Source organism: Balaenoptera borealis, assembly GCF_965194805.1.
Source record: "Balaenoptera borealis genome assembly, chromosome: 2".
NCBI classification, from domain to species: domain Eukaryota; kingdom Metazoa; phylum Chordata; class Mammalia; order Artiodactyla; family Balaenopteridae; genus Balaenoptera; species Balaenoptera borealis.
In genome coordinates, this window is record NC_138867.1 from 122,662,940 (window position 1) to 122,679,521 (window position 16,582).

The 16,582-nt window shown below is 41.1% G+C and overlaps 1 protein-coding gene across 1 annotated transcript in view; it reads left to right on the forward strand.

Annotated features, from left to right (window-relative positions):
- The window catches only part of KCTD16 (potassium channel tetramerization domain containing 16), a 277,777-nt gene that overhangs the window by 200,693 nt on the left and 60,502 nt on the right, over positions 1-16,582 (forward strand). The gene's annotated exons all lie outside the window — the stretch shown is intronic.

Below are 16,582 nucleotides of genomic sequence, written 5' to 3' on the forward strand. Positions count from 1 at the left end.
CTTATTTTGGTGTCTGATACTTATCACCTGAGCTCCTTGGCCAAAATTCATGATTTTACATCCAATGACATTTGTGTTCAGGTAGTTAAATAAAATTCAGATGACATACCTAGATCTTGATTTTGAAGAGATGCGGTGAAGTTCTTTGTGGACTAAATTAAAACTTAACTGATGTTTTCTTGCATAATTGATAATTGAGGGTCAGAGGCTCCATGAAAGAGATAAGCACAGAAGTTTTCTGAGATTGTTTACTGATGACTTGCCCAAATAATATATTTTAGTCACTTCTCAGATCCCCATCAGGCCTTCTGATCAAAGCTAACATTGCAAATCAAAAAATCCAACCATTGCTCTGTTTCTTTCCAACAGGCTCAAGATAGTTTTCAGGCTGATCAATGATCCTATGTGTCTGAGAAAAATCAGCCTGCTTTCCAATTTCTGAGATGGAAACTGACTTCTAACATCTCCCAGTCTAGTACTTTGTTTGTTATTTTATGTACTTTTATTTTTAGCATTGTTGGATTCACTTTACAGAAGTATTTGTCTTATATTATTTTGGAATTGATGGAAACACAGAGAAAACAGTTTATGAAAAAGAATCTCTCCTCATGGTAGTAGGGAGAACATGTCTCAGATTCCCACTGAGATGATTCAAGATGGTAAAATGACCATGTGGCTAGAACATGTTACATGAGGCCTTAAAGCCCAGGGCTCACTCTAGCAACTGGTTACAAAACCCCGTAGGTGAGCTCGTTTGATGAAAAAGTAATCAAAATAGCTGAACCATGAAACCATGGTTTTGATTATTTTGTGCTCTTAATACCCGAATCCAAAGAGCTATGTGGTGAACTTACTGACTGGGTGTCATGCTTGAAATGGAAATCCCACAGCAAAACGCATTTGCTCAGCTTTTTTTCTTTTTCCAGTAATGAGTAGGTATTTTGCTAATCGATAGTTTTACAAAGTATTAGGTAATATATTTACTACTGTTTTTTATATTTACATCAGAACATATCAGATAATAAAGAGAAGAGCTGCCTGCACCTATTATTATTATATACACTTTAACATTTTTATTAAATCCTGATTTTCCTCAATCTTCTTATGCTTATGTCCAGTCTGATTTATTGTAGCCCGATGTGATTTTGAGCTCATGCTGATTTCCATAGCCAGAGTACCAGGCAGATTGTTAAGAGAAAGTGAGAATTTTCTTTACTTCATGGCTAATTCCCCACTAAGTCCTTTCAGCATAAGCTCTAAAAATATTAGTTATCTTATATCTTCAAGTTGTTTTTAAAATGTGTTCACAAGTTTCGAAGCTTGACCCGACGTGAAAATGCCTCCTTCTATAAAAAGGTTTAGAGTAGTTAATACAATTAAGCTCCTGGTATAAATACTTTTGAATACATTTTACACACACACACACACACACACACACACACATACAATGCACACGTTTATAGAGATTCACCCCAAAGAGAGACTCCAGTACCGTTTCCTTGTTTTAGCTATGTATTTGTACTATTTTTTTCAAAATATTTTCATTTCTTCAAGATTTAGGAAAGCCCTGCAATACAAAAACCATGCTGTTTCTGGTGGCGTATTTCAGTAATTCCTTGCATTTATATCCTATATACCATAACTTTTTAAAAAAGCTTTGCTGGAAGAGTAAAATATGAGATTCTCACTTGGTTCCTGTGGTTTAAAGTCTCCAGCCTGCATCTCTACTGTTGGTACCCGAGAGAAATGGCATCGAGTCTGCTCATGCAGAGGAGCAGTGTGCTGATTGATATTCTCCTGAAGCAGCATTGACTGAACTCCTACTATGTGTGGAGTGCGGTGCCTGGCGCTAGGGAGAATCTGGAGATGAAAGCGATACCAGCGCTGTGCATACTGAGCCTTAGGGACCCTCACGACCTAGATGCACTGCTTTATCGGAGTCACCTAACTTAGAAGATGATTCACATAAAATTATGTTGTGCCCTCAAGTTATCTAAGTTACTGCTGTTTTCTCCCTTCCCTCAGTTATAAGCAGCTCACTATTAACTGGGAATTTTTTCTCCTGGAATTGTGTGTGTGTGTGTGTGTGTGTGTGTGTGTGTGTGTGTGGAATCTAGTATTAGTGCAAAATCAGAACATCCCTTTTTTTGTTTTTTATAGACAGTAACTAGGCTTCTCTGGCTTTTGTAATCCGTTCTTTCTGATCATTTGTAAATAGAATCAGTTTTCAGGGAGTGAAGTGGGCATGTTTTACCTTTTGGGGGGCTGCCATGTCAATTACTAGGGTACAGTTGTTGAAGTGCAGTCATTTGAATAGATAATGAAAATATATGAACATTTTCCTCATGCTAGAAATTTTATCGAAGTGTTGAAGATAGATTTCATTGATGGCCAGTCCAGTTCATGAAATACATTCATTGTAGTCTTCACTAGTCTGATTGATAAATCAGATGAACAAACAGCACTTCATACATAGAAATGAGTTTCTCATGAATATAGCAACAATTATTATGACATTCTGATACTCATTTTGTTTTCTCATCCTCTGCCTTTCTTCTAGTACCAAAAGTGTACTGCAGTTGCATATTTTCTATATCTCCACATGAGAAAAGATCTAAGATTGATTCTACCTCTGGTGGTAGAGACAGGAACCAAGGAATTTGGGATGCTAGAACGTCTCCTTTGAGGATCTGTAAATTGAGTCCAAATCCTTTTCCTTTCACTGGCGCTGCTCCCATGTTTCCCATTCATAAGGCCATAGCCATAAACTAGACATAGCTATGACGTCAGTGCCTCGTCTTTTTCGATATTTTTACTTTCTAAATGCTGTGATTGTTTTCTGTGCGTGATACAACTTCACCCTTGGCTTTTAGTAGGAAGAGTGTCTCTGAGTTCTGTTTCAAGTGGGGAAACATAGTTTGGCTAAATTGGGATAGAATTCTTGGGGGGTAGGTGCCAGCTGGACGGGGCAAGGGCCTTGCAGTGAAGAAGGGACAGCAGTGGGAGGCCTTTGAGAGGTGTTCACACAGTTGACTCACATAGGTGTGATATCCCTACTGGTTTGGAACAAGGAAGGGATCTAAAGCCCAAGAGGGAGGAAGGTGGTAGCCAACTAGAACATTCTAGCAGCCAGTCAGGTAGAGGTCCAAACCACAGTACTTGTATCAGAACCTCTTGTCCAGGGCACAGCTGCAGGGAACCTCCCACCATGTGAACCCTTGTGTAACACATCAGCATGCTTGTCTAGTTTTACTACTTGGAATAGCAATGTGGGATGAATAGCAGTATAATATAACATGATATGGAACAGTACACCTGGAGGGAACCTTGGAAATCATTCATTCAACACCCTCTATATTGCCAAGCATTGTTTTGGGCGCTGGGGATTCAATGATGGGCAAGGCAGATAAGGTCCCTCCCTAGGCGGATCTTACTGTCTAAAGAAAGGACAAATAAATAAATGTCAAGAAAATATGAGATATTCATAAATACTATATAGAAAACAAAACAAGATCATATGACAGTAATTGGATGACAACTTTAGATTGAACAATCAGAAAAGACTTAGCCAGGTGGAGGCACTTGAGCTGAGATCTGTGGAAGAGAAGGAGCCAGTGGGATGAAAATTTTCAGGGAGAGTTTTTCCAGGTGGAGGGAACAACCAGTGCAAAGGCCATGAGCTGTGGGAAAAGCTTTATGTATTTGGGATCAGAGAAAAGAGCAGTGTGATTGGAGCAGAGTAAGAGAAGAGAAGAATGGTTGGCCAAAGTTTGGAAAGGTAGGTAGGAGCCATATCATGACACCTTGTAGGCCAAGGTGAAGATCAATGTGCGTCCCTCCTTCTAAAGATGAAAGAGCTCAACTTCAGAGAGGCAAAATGCCTTGACCAGGGTGGTTAGTGGCAGCCTGGGCTCTGATTGCTGCTCTGACCTCCACATCACACTCACACTCCCACCAAAAGAGGAGTTCACTTAAACTCTTATGTCATATATTGATTTTCATGTCATAATGGGGGGTTATAGCACCACTCATATGAAATTCTTAACAGCAGTATTGATAAGAAACAAAAGAAGAGAGACCATGCCCAGAGGCGAGGGAAACACTGCAAACCAGCGTTGTCTCCTTAGTTCTTCATGGTGTAGGATTAGGTTGCTTATGTTCCACTGAAACATGTACAGAATGCATGGGCACAAAAGCAGGCACACAAAGCAATGCATGTGAAAAGGAGGTAAAATCATTCCAAGTGTATTTCTAATTTGTTTCCACAGAACTCTGACCTAGCTGGTGGCTCCTGGGGAATTTATGACCATCTTGAGTCTACCACCAGCATTGAAAAATGGGGCTTCCTGGGCACTTGCAAACAGATGGTTGTTTGCAATATTAGCGTCACTTTGGGGCAACAAAGATGTGTTTAGCTTACTTTTACCATCTGTCTATCCTTTCATATATTGACTCAATCATGGGCACTTACTAAGAAATAACTTCTATGCTGCACATCTTGCGGAGTTCCAGAACGCTCCATAAGACAAAGCCATTGCTGCCTAGAGTTTACATCTGTATCTCACAGATGTGGACAGAAGCTCAGAGAAGTGAAGCAAATGACTGAAGTTAACACAGCTGATAGATGATAGAACTGATGTTTGGATCCAAACATATCTGACTCCCCTCTTCTTCATTTATCAAGTATTTATGGAGCACTTCTATCCCAGGGACTGTGTTAGGCCCAGAGAGCAGAAGTGAGACATCAGGCATGGTGCCCTCATAGAATTTGTAGTCTATGCTGGACAACCTTCCAGTGTCTCAGAAATAGCCCACAGAAATGGAGAGGAGCGGATGATTTTCTCATATTCAGTTTTCAAAAGAGCAGGACAGGTCAGCTTGTGTGCAAGCCAGAATCTCCTGGCATGTGCAATGCCCAAGGCTGTTCTTCTTTGGCCAATTGGATACTGGCATTGGCTTTAGATGAGGCTTTGCTGCATTGATTGTTTATCTCACAATAGCATTTGAGGCAGGAAGATGTTTACTTGGCCTCTCATTTGCTACCTCCCCTTAGATGGACAGGTAAACAGTGGCTGTTATTTTTGCATGAAGACAAATGACAATGTGGTACTTTTGCCACATTTGTAGGCCAAGTTTTATGTCCCATGTCCAATTAGGTCATCCATCTGACTACATAAGGGTGGGAGAAGTGTATGACTTAGCGATAAAGAAAAATATGTCTTAGAGAACCTTTGGTCTGAGTTCAAAATCTGACTCCACTACTTACCATCTCTAAGTTAGTTAATGTTCCTTGACTTCAATTTTCTCAGCCTTTTTTAAATTAGGAATTATCATAGTACCTACTGCAAAAGGTTGTTTTGAAGAGTTCATGAGATAATCCCTCAAGAGAGTTTAGATGAATGGTGTAACCAAGTTGTTACAGGTTGGTGGCATAATTTTGGTGTTCAGATTCTACCAGTAACTCATTTTTGCTTTTTTAAGGTAACTAGGGCCCAAAGTATTAATGGAAAACTGATTTTTAAAATCACCTGGTATATTTAGTTCCTATTCCTGCTGCAACAAATTACCACCAATATAGTGGCTTAAAACAGAATAAATTTATTCTACTACAGTTCTGGAGGTCAGAGTCTGAAATGAATCTTAAGGGGTTAAAATCAAGGTATCCCAGAACTAATTCTTTCAGGAGACTCCAGGGGAGAATACTTTCTTTGCCTCTTCCAGATTTTGGGGCTGCCAGCATTCCTTGGCTTGTGGCTATATCACTCTAATCTCTGCCTTTGTGGTCAAATAGCCTTCTCCTCTCTGACCTCTGACCCTCTTGTCTTCCTTTGTTATGGACTCTTGTGATTACATTGGGCACACCTGGATAATCCACGCTACTCTGCCAATTTCAATATCCTTAATCTCATCTGCAACGTCTTTCTTTACCATGTACTATAGGTTAAATTGTGTCTCTTAAGAAGATATGTTGGGTTTCCCTGGTGGCACAGTGGTTAAGAATCCACCTGCTAATGCAGGGGACACAGGTTCGAGCCCTGGTCTGGGAAGATCTCACATGCCACGGAGCAACTAAGCCCATGTACCACAGCTACTGAACCTGTTCTCTAGAGCCCGCAAGCCACAACTATTGAGCCCGTGAGCTACAACTACTGAAACCCGTGCGCCTAGAGCCTGTGCTCCGCAACAAGAGAAGCCACAGCAATGAGAAGCCTGCACACTGCAACAGAGTAGCCCCCGCTCGCTGCAACTAGAGAAAGCCCGTGTGCAGCAACAAAGACCCAGTGCAGCGAAAAATTAAAAAAAAAAAAAAGATATGTTGAAGTTCTAATCCTTGGTATAACCAAATGTGCCCTTATTTGGAAATAGTGTCTTTGCAAATTAAAATGAGGTCATGCTGGATGAGGGTGGACCCTAATCCAATGACTCTTGTCTTCATATGACAAGGGGAATTTGGACACAGACTCACAGAACAGAACACCATGTGAACACACAGAGACTGAAATGACATACAAGGAGAACACCATATGACAACAGAGGCAGAGACTGGTGATGTGTACAAGCCAACGAAGGGCCAAGGATTGTATTGTCAGCAACCACTGGAAGCTAAGAGAGAGAGGCAGAGAACAGATTCTCCCTCTGAGCCTCCAAGAAGTAATCACCCTGCTGACACCTTGATTTTGTACTTCTGGCCTCCAGAACTGTGAGAGAATAAATTACCAGTTTGTGGTAACTTGTTACAGTAACCCTAGGAACTATACTGTGTAAGATAACACATTCTTAGATTCTGGGAATTAGAATGTAGACGTCTTTGGGGACCATCATTCAGCCCACCTCCCACACATATTGCTCAACCCTCCCTCCACCACTCCCTTAATACAGGACTCTCTGATAAGTGGTACCAAAGTACAAGTTGTAGTTCTGGAAACGAGGGTAAATGAGGCTTCCTTAAATTGCACACTGATTCTGAGTTGGTAAACTCAGGGCCACTGACTCCACCATGTGCACATGCTGTGATCTCACAGTATGCGAGGCAGGCGGCTAGGCCTGGGAGATGGCCTTGTGCATCCCCCCAAGGACCTTTCTGCATGGGGTGTACCCTGAAGGGGCAGAGAGTAGAACCCAATCTTTAACACACAGCACTCTCACTCACCACTAAAAAACAGAGCCTGAAACTTGTCTTAGGCTCCTCTGGATCCATTTAATAACAACACTTCTTTCTGGGGAAAGAAAGAGGATGGAAAAAAGAATTTAGAAAATTTCAATGTAACAACCCCTCACCCACTGGAAGAAGGGAAAAAATGCTACTCCTTGTGGACTGATATAGAAATGGAGAGCAAAATGAGCAGAAGCGCCCCACCCCACCCCCCACCAGTAGTCATAAGCATACAATAAATATCAATGAATATTGGTATTATTTTCATCATGTTCACAGCTGTGTTCTGCCTTTCCCCATAATCTGGATGGTCAACTATCTGACTATCCTTCATAGTCAATGAATACTTCCCCCTGTCAGTCTGGAGAAGATGTATATGATCTGGTTGGTCAATATTCTGATAATGGGGGATATTCCTCAACCATCATTTGTGCATGGTCTCTTATTTCCTCTTTGTGTCACAAGAACACTAAGGCTGTGATCCATCTGAGTTGGCAGAGCTGGACATGTTTTGGAAAGAGAAAAGCAGAAATGTATAATTATAGAGGAAAATTGAGCAGGCAAACCCATTGGATCTTATTCTTCTTTGAGAAGCCAGAACAGGGAATATGGCTTCGTGACATATTGGGAGTGTTCTGTTATGAATCTTGCTGTGATAGAGAGGTGACAGGTTTACTTGGTTGTCCTTATGTTGAAGGGGAAACTTTCACTTGAGACAGAGGTAGGGGTATCTTTCCAGTCCCTGGATCCCATCTACACAGCTGGATGCAGGGTGTTTTAAGGCTGCTCTGTGGCCAGAGCACAGAGCACTGTCAGGGAATTCAGGCATTTGGCTTCCATTCTATGACAGGAACACATTAAGCCAGATCTTTCCTGGATCATGAATAGAGTTCAGAAATGAATAGTAATAGTAATAATAATACTTAGTTGATATTGATTAAGTACTTTGGGGTAACAGATGCTCTCTTAAGTACTTTACACTCTTATTTTCCTCTGAGGAAACTGAGGTTTAGTAATTTGTCCACTATCACAGATATAAAATACCAAAGTCAGGATTTAAACCTAGGACTTTCTAACTCCAAAGGCTAAGCTTTAAACCATCTTACTATAATCGTCTCTGGAAATTCATATTCCATGTTAAATAAAACCTACCTGGTTCTGGTACTTTTTCTGTAACATGCAGTATGGAAATTATGGTAAAAAGCAACAGAAAATTTAAGCATGGTTTCCTACAGACCCCATTTTGCTGGAGATTGGGGTGAATTCAGGCCAATGAGAATGTCATGAGCTGAAAAGACTTTGCTAGGACCCTGTGATGTTTAGAAAATTACTTTCCAGGATGCCTTAATCCCTGCTGTCACAGTATGAATCTCATTCCTCTCGTCTGTCTTAAGCAGAGATGGAGATCTGCCAGTAACTATTTCCTCAAAATAAGCCTTCATTGTGCCTGAAGGTTCTTCTTTGGACTCCTGTCTTAGTTTCCTTTCTACGTAATGCACGCAAAGCGTCATCCTGCTAAGGTGGGGACTTAGATACTCTCCTTTTCATAGCTCACCAGGTAGCTCTGAACTTGTAGCTCCTGGGCTAAGCATTCTAGCAAGCATCTCATCTGCTGGGAGCTGCTTCCCTGATGACGGTGGTTTCGCTGGGCTTTTGTAGGGAAACAGCTCTGTTTTTTCGCACCATCGATTGGGATGGCAGAGGGACCAGAGGGCACCTCCAGCCAAATGACTGGAAAGACCCAGGACAATAGGGCTGTCTGCTTCTGCTGTGAGTCTCCTCTCTCCTCAGTAGCCACTTGGAAGCCATTGGTGGCACTAAGCACCATTGGCAGCCCCAGTTAATTTTGAGTTTCCAAGGGAGTGGATGAAAAACAAAGCTGATCTTAATTCTATTTATAGGATGGATTTGCTGAAAAGTAGGAGAATGGTTGATACTCTATTTAGTTCTGGTGAAGTATCGGAGCTGGTTGCTCATAACAATATTGTAAGTACCCTACAAACAAGGCGACTTGCATTAACACATGATGTGACTATCGTAGCCCTTGTGCCTGACCACAGTGGGAATTACTTAGATAACTAGGTAGTACCCTGAGAATTCCCAAAGCTATTTCAGGCTAATAAAAGGAAACCCACACCAAGCACACAGTGTTTTAGTTTGGACAAAGGTTATTTTAGCCCTAAGCAGTGGCTGAGAGGCAGTGATTGATGTTTTCCCATCATGAAGCACAGTTGGTTAGTTCCTTACTTCATCTCAAATTTATTGTCACGGAAGGACATTTGTTTGTTACAATATGCCAAGAAGGAAAAAAAAAGTCGTTAAAGGTCAGATAGTTATTAATCATTTTAACTGAGGAAAGGATTTAAAAATCAACTCCATGGTAGGGCCTCTTTAAATGCCTTACCAATGATCCGTTCTAAAAAACATCTTCATTTATAAGTGACCGTTTTCTCCCCTAGTTGTCAAAAGGCAAGTTTTTTTCCCTTCCTTATTCTCTTGTGGTCCAGATGCACTAGTTATGGTTCATCTCATTTCATAATAACACATACATCACATTGGTGCAAATAATCAAGCAGCACCTGTTTCACAAAGCCTGGCCAACAGCGCTCATTAGGTGACAACCAATAGAGGGCAAGTATGGTTTGATGGGGATGGAGAGTGAAAGCTATTAGAAATAGAAAAAGACAAAGGGTTTAGATAGGGGAGATTCCAGCTAAGCCAGCGATGTGCCAATCTATGCAAGCGTCTCCTAGGATCTTTTCTTTATCTGCCACCTACCTCTCTATGCAGTTATATGGCAGAGAGACTCATTGGTCGTTCTGCAGTTTGATACTTCCTAGGATTTGGAGGCTGACATGATCTTATTCCTTATCCACTTCCAAGTGACCAATTACTCTTTATCATCAAACACTATTTAACTGTTTCATGCAGGGCACAAAAGTAGGATTTTTAGATGATCTTTAAAGGCAAAACTTGGTTCCCTTGGCCCTGCAGTTAGGTGAGTAAACAGGAGGAAGGCTCTTGGCAAAGACAACCAAGGGCCCTCCAATAGGAATTTCACTGTAAAGTTCGTGCCTTTGATGGGAGCGGGCGGGAAGAAGAAAGACAGCTGGAAAAATGCCATGTGCAGGGCTATCAGAGTTTCCAAGCTCTTCACCCTGTTTCTCCTAATGTTGTTGTTCTTTTTTTTTTTTTTTTTTTTCTATTCCACCAACCGAATTTTGAACTGAAAACCCTAGAATAGATAAGGCAGAAAGCAGTTTCACTTAAGGGCTTCTTTCGAAATTCATTACAAATTCATGAAATTCATGTTTAATGTAAAGTAGAAGTTTGGGGCCTTGAGTAATCAGGTATGTTTAAGGGAAGATATTAAGATCTTAGCTACATTTTCTTACCATTGTTCTTCTGCACATTGGCTAGCTGGGATAAAGCCCAAAGCCAGGAGCAGAAGGGCTGGTATTTGAATAATCTTTGTAAACAGTCCCTGGCTCTGCACCCCACTGGTGGAGAGAAACCTCACTGGAGCACCATCTTGGTTACCATAACTTGGTGGAATTTGCAAGGAAGGCCTAGCTCCACTGTCCGGTTTCAGCACCCTTGCTTTAGTCAGATTGCTCTTGGAGTGAATATACACACATATATTTATGTACAACTACAAAAGCTTCCTCTTGTTCCTGAATAATACATTAGAAACAAATCCTTGGCTCTTTTGCTACGTTATTTCTCAAATGTTTCACCCTGGTTCATTTATCAGTTCGACAATGATGACTGGGTAAAGCAAAGACACTATTTTGGTGAAGAAGACCTTGGAGGTGGAGATATATCTACTACATCACTCCCTCTCAGAGCTTTCCATGCACTCAGAATTAATCCACACTGCTTATCCTGGTGTCCCAGGCCTGCATGATGCGGCCCCGGCCTGTGCCTCCAACCTGATCTTACATGATTATCCTCACCGCTCCTTAGGTTCCCACCATTTCAACCTCTTTTCTTTTCTTCCAGTGTTCCAGCCTCCATCCCATTTTTTTTGCATCCCCAGATCTTCACATGGCTGACACTTTCCTGAACTTCAAGTCAAATGCCACCTCTTCAGAGAGCCCTTCCCTGACCACTTCATGTAGCATCAAGCTCTCTATTGTGTCATTTTTCTGTAATTCCTTTTTTAACTGTCTGTTGTCTGTCTCCCTTCACCAGAATATATGCTTTACGAGTGTGAGGTCCTTCTCTCATTCACCTGTATATCTCCAATGACTGGCACATAGACATGCTTAATCAGTACTACTGAGTAGCTGAATGAACTGGAAGTCAAAAGATCTATGTTCTGTTCCATCTTTCCCATTATTAAGCTGTGTGAATTCCTAGAACTCTCTAGGTCTCAACTTCACCTTTCGTATAATGAAAACAGTTAAGCCAGATTTCCAAGGTTAGTTTCACATCTGATTTTAAGTTTTTACATTGGCTGTGCTTCATTGAATCCTGTTTCACTTTATGGGCATAAAAGACTATTTCCACAAGACCATTTCACGTTTACAGCTGCGAACAGCCTCCCACTGACTGAGCCTTTGACATAGTTCTTGGGACAATGATGTTATCTCTCGTTCATTCAACAAGCATTCTTTGAGAAACAGGCACGAATTAGGCTTTGGGAATACAGCAGTGAGCCAGACCTCTGCTCTCAAGGTTCTTACATTCTCAAGAAGACAACAGCTACAATCGGCAATATCAATACAATGGTAAGTACCATGATGGGGGAATGTTCTCTCATGGCCCATTGGCAGAACACCTAACATAAATAGGAGGCATCAGGGACACTTCCGTGATACTGTGACAGTTCAAACACGACCAGAAAGCTAGTGTTACCCTGGTGAGGATGAGGAGGGGAAGGGTATTCCAGGAAGAGGCACTAACATGTGTGAAGGCCTCTGAGGGAGAGAGAGCATGACATGTTTCCATTAAACTTTGCAGTTAGACTGGATGAAGCAGAGGCTGCAAGGAGATGACTGAGAAATGTAGCTGAGCCTGGCTGTGCACAAGACTCTGGCAAAGCCAAGGTCATCTTAACGTTGTTTGGTTCTCTGGTTCCTAAAGGAAGAGGCCTTCGTTAAGTGTCTTCTGAGACACAAGATCTAGAAAAGGACAAATTGTTTGGTTTGGGCACCTGTTAAATTACATATTCTCCACGACACTAACATATTAAATCCATTTCTATAGAAGATAGAAGATTGGTACCACCTCGCGATTTCATTTGACTTTCATGATGATACCCTACACATAATCTCATATTTAACTGGGATAATTTCAGAGAACTATTTGCAGAGAAGTTCCATTTTTTTTTTCCCTTACGGAATATAGAAAATAGCACTAGATAATACAGTGGATTTTCAAACTTTGCCAGTTCCCACTAACAGCCTTATGTGCTTATTCATCAGTTTTGTGACATTCAGTTTTTATTCTGCTTGATATGATGTGTCGAGTTCCCCAGGTTCTCAGCGCATGTTGTCATGGTACTAGGGATTGGGTACTAGGCAATATACTGTTGGGAAGATGGCATTTCTGATATTTTTTCCCTTCCAATATGTTGGTCATGCCTATGAACGCCAAAGAAGTGATCTTGTGCTAATTTGTAAAAGTCTGATTATTCGAAACTTTGTTCTAAGGACATATGAATACAGTTTCGCTATAGACTGAGTTTTAGGGCTCTTCGTCCCCCCCCCCAAATTCATATGTCAAGCTACCTCAGAATGTGACTGTATTTAGAGATAGCCTTTAAAGAGGTAATTAGGTTAAATGAGGTCATATGAGTTTGCCTTTATCCAATTTAGCTAGTGTCTTTACAGGAAGAGGAGATTGGGACACAGACATGCACAGAAGAAAGTTTATGAAAAGACGGAGGGAAAAGGCAGCCACCCACAAGCCAAGGAGAGAGACCTCAGGAGAAACAATCATGTTGACATCTTGATCTTGGACTTTAGCCTCTAGAATTGTGAGGAAATAGATTTCTGTTGTTTTAGCCACCCAGTCTGTGGTACTTTGTTATGACAGTCCTCACAAACTAATACAAACTCTATCCCCTTTTTTATATGAAGAAGTTGAAGATTACACATAATTCATTCGTTTATGAACTAGCCTAGTATATCTTTTATTGATTTGGGGGGAAATGTTTACATGTATTTTTTTAGGAATGTATTATCAAGGTTTGCTGTCAAGAGTGTTATCAGCTTCCCCTGACAAGTCTACAAGACCCCCTTGAAGGGGAGGAAATAAGGGAATATAAGAAGGATTAAAGCAAATGCATCAGTTATCAGGAATTGTGGTATTTATGATAATAATACTGGTGAGTCATCCCATCTTCGGGGCATGGTCAGGATAGAGAACTGTGAGCTGAACTGATATCATAGGCTTTGGAATGAATATACAGTTTATAATCTACAAAATGTGTAGGTACTCTTTTGAATGGACAGGTCTTCAGTGGTTTAACTAGTTGGTGTTGCAGAATGAGCATTGATGTAGAAATCTGGAGAGCCGGGTTTGAGATCTGTCAGTAGGTCCGTGGAACCTTGGGCCCTCTACTTTTCCTCTGTGGATCTCCCAGTCGTCATCCTTGAGCTAAAGGGATCGTCCTAGATGACCTTGTAGGTCCATTTTATCCTTAACATTTAATGTGTGTCCCCAATGGATAAATGTGGTTGAAAAACATTTCACACCTCTTTGACTTTTTGGTGGGTTTAAAAGCAATCCATCCAGTTACTAGTTATAGAAGTCCAACTGTAGAAAACTTAGCTCTGCTTCCAAATTTTTAAGGTGTTAATAGAAGCATTATAAACCATTGTTCCTTCAATGTCCATCTAGTTATTTCATCCACATTTTCCTCTCCATGGGGTCAATGCTGTGCAGTATTGTAGAATAAATCTGTCTTCTGATTGATAGTATGAAAAATGCTACATAGCCTCAGAACCCAAATGGGTTGTCATGACGACTGATGACATTTCTATCCTGCATAGTGTACTGGGAATACGTGGCCTGTGTGTCCCTGCAAACTGTTTCATGTTATTTTTGCAGTGGGAAAGCTGGAGCCAGGAGTGGTGTGAAGGTAGAAAGTTATCCAACTCAAATCTTCAGATTATGGGCTTAACTTGGGCAGAGATGATGTTTTATAATCATTGAATCTCTAGGCATTGTATTAAAGTAAGCACGTAGTACATGATTTTTACATAAATAAATGAATAAATATCAGAATTTTGCTGGTACATAACCCCCAACATAAAAGACTTGAGAGAGTGGCATGGACATATATACACTACCAAATGTAAAATAGATAGCTAGTGGGAAGCAGCCGAAGCAGCCGCATAGCACAGGGAGATCAGGTCGGTGCTTTGTGACCACCTAGAGGGGTGGGATAGGGAGGGTGGGAGGGAGGGAGACACAAGAGGGAAGAGATATGGGAACATATGTATATGTATAACTGATTCACTTTGTTACAAAGCAGAAACTAACACACAATTGTAAAGCAATTATACTCCGGTAAAGATATTAAAAAGAAAAAAAAAAAAAAAAAGACTTTTACAAAGTCAATTAACTTTGGAAAGTTTTATTTATCACAGTGAAGTCGACATTTATGGGTTTTGCTGACCAGCATTTACTTACACTCCAATTTTCTTCTGGGATATCATTCCCTCTCCAACTCTTTGTCAGTGGGTTTTGGGTTAAAGTCACTTTGCCACCAGCCACAAGAGTGGGAAAATGACTTGGGCCTTGCCAATCAAAGCGTTATATCCTTGTGTCCATAGTAACTGATTCAGAGATAGACATGTGACCCAGTTATACTGAGATACACTGCTGAGACACAGAGGCACACATTCCTATTTAGCTGGTCTTACCTGAATGTTGATTGGTCTCAAGCTGTTGGCAACCATATTGCCATCAATGGAGGTTGAGGATGAAGTCATTGGAAGCAAAGCAGAGCCAAAAGATAGGGAGGGACTTGAACCTGGTGGCATTGTTTGAGCCACTCCTAAAGTTAGACCTTCCTTTGCACTTATCAATTTTATGAGTCAATAAATTCCCTTGTTGTTTAAGATACTTGGGGTTGCATTTTCTGTCACTTTCAACAGAAACCATGTCTATAGAAATAGGCCTACGGTAAGCTTTGAGGGACAGTGGAAAAAATCCTGGTCCATGGACAAAACCCTTGACTGTTTAATTTTGGGCAAGTACCTCTTCGAAAATGGGACCAAGTATTCTAGACAGTCCTATTCCTTATGTTATTAAGGGGATCAAACTTGAAAACATGTTTTTGAAATGTTTTGTAAAATGTAAAACTTCTTTACTCCTGTTAGCTATTAAATTTTTGACAGTGGGGACTGTAAATGTTGCTGCAGAACAATGTTTTGACTGGCAGCTGCTATATCCATGATACCTAAATACACATCTCTGTTATTTCATGCCTTAGGCCTGAAGGAAACCATGTGATACAAAACAATTTTGGTTCAGGTAAATCTTTGTTGTGAGGGGCTGTCCTATGCATTATAGGATGATTGGCAGCATCCCTGGCCTCTACTCACCAGATGCCAGTACACCCCCTACCCCAGTTGTGACAATCAAAAGTGTCTGCAGATATTGCTAAATGTTCTTTGTGGGAACGAAGTTGTCCCCCTCCTCCAAAAGAGAATCACTGGTCTAGTGGATGGGTAGATAATTGTACCTAATTGTCTGAAAGAAATGGACACATTAAGTCAAAGATTTCATTTGTTAACTCAATTATGACATTTTATGGAACACTAATTTTTTCTCTGTTATGGACTAAATGTTTGTGCCCCCTGAAATTCATATGTGGAACCTCTAACCTCCAATTTGATTTGGAAGTGGGGCTTTGGGGAGGTAATTAGGGTTAGATGAGGTCATGAGGGGGGGGCTCTCATGATGGGATTGGTGCCCTGGTAAGAAGAGACACCAGGGAGCTTGCTCTTTCTCTCCCCGTGTACAAAGAAGAGGTCATGTGACCATAAAGCAAACTGGCAGCTGCCTACAAGCCAAGGGAGGAGGACTTGGGATGAAACCTAGCTTGTAGGCACCTTGATCTTGGACTTCTCAACCTCCAGAGCTGTAAGAAGTAAGTCTCTGCTTTTTTAGCTACCCAGGCGGTGGTATTTTGTTATAGTAGCCCGAGCTATCTAGTATAATCTCCCAGGCCCTGACCTAAGCTCTGGAGATGCAGTATTAAATATAACACAGTCCTTGCCTTAGGAGTTCACAGTCTAGTGGGGAAGACATATACATACATGTCAACATGAAACTGAAATAGAGTCTTCCTAATGCTACACTCAGTACCCGACCACCCCAGGGTGGGCAGGTGGGGAAGCAGTTGGGGAATGGACTGAGTTCAAGCTGAGTTATAAATAGGACTAAGTGAAGTGAAACAGGTGACAAGGG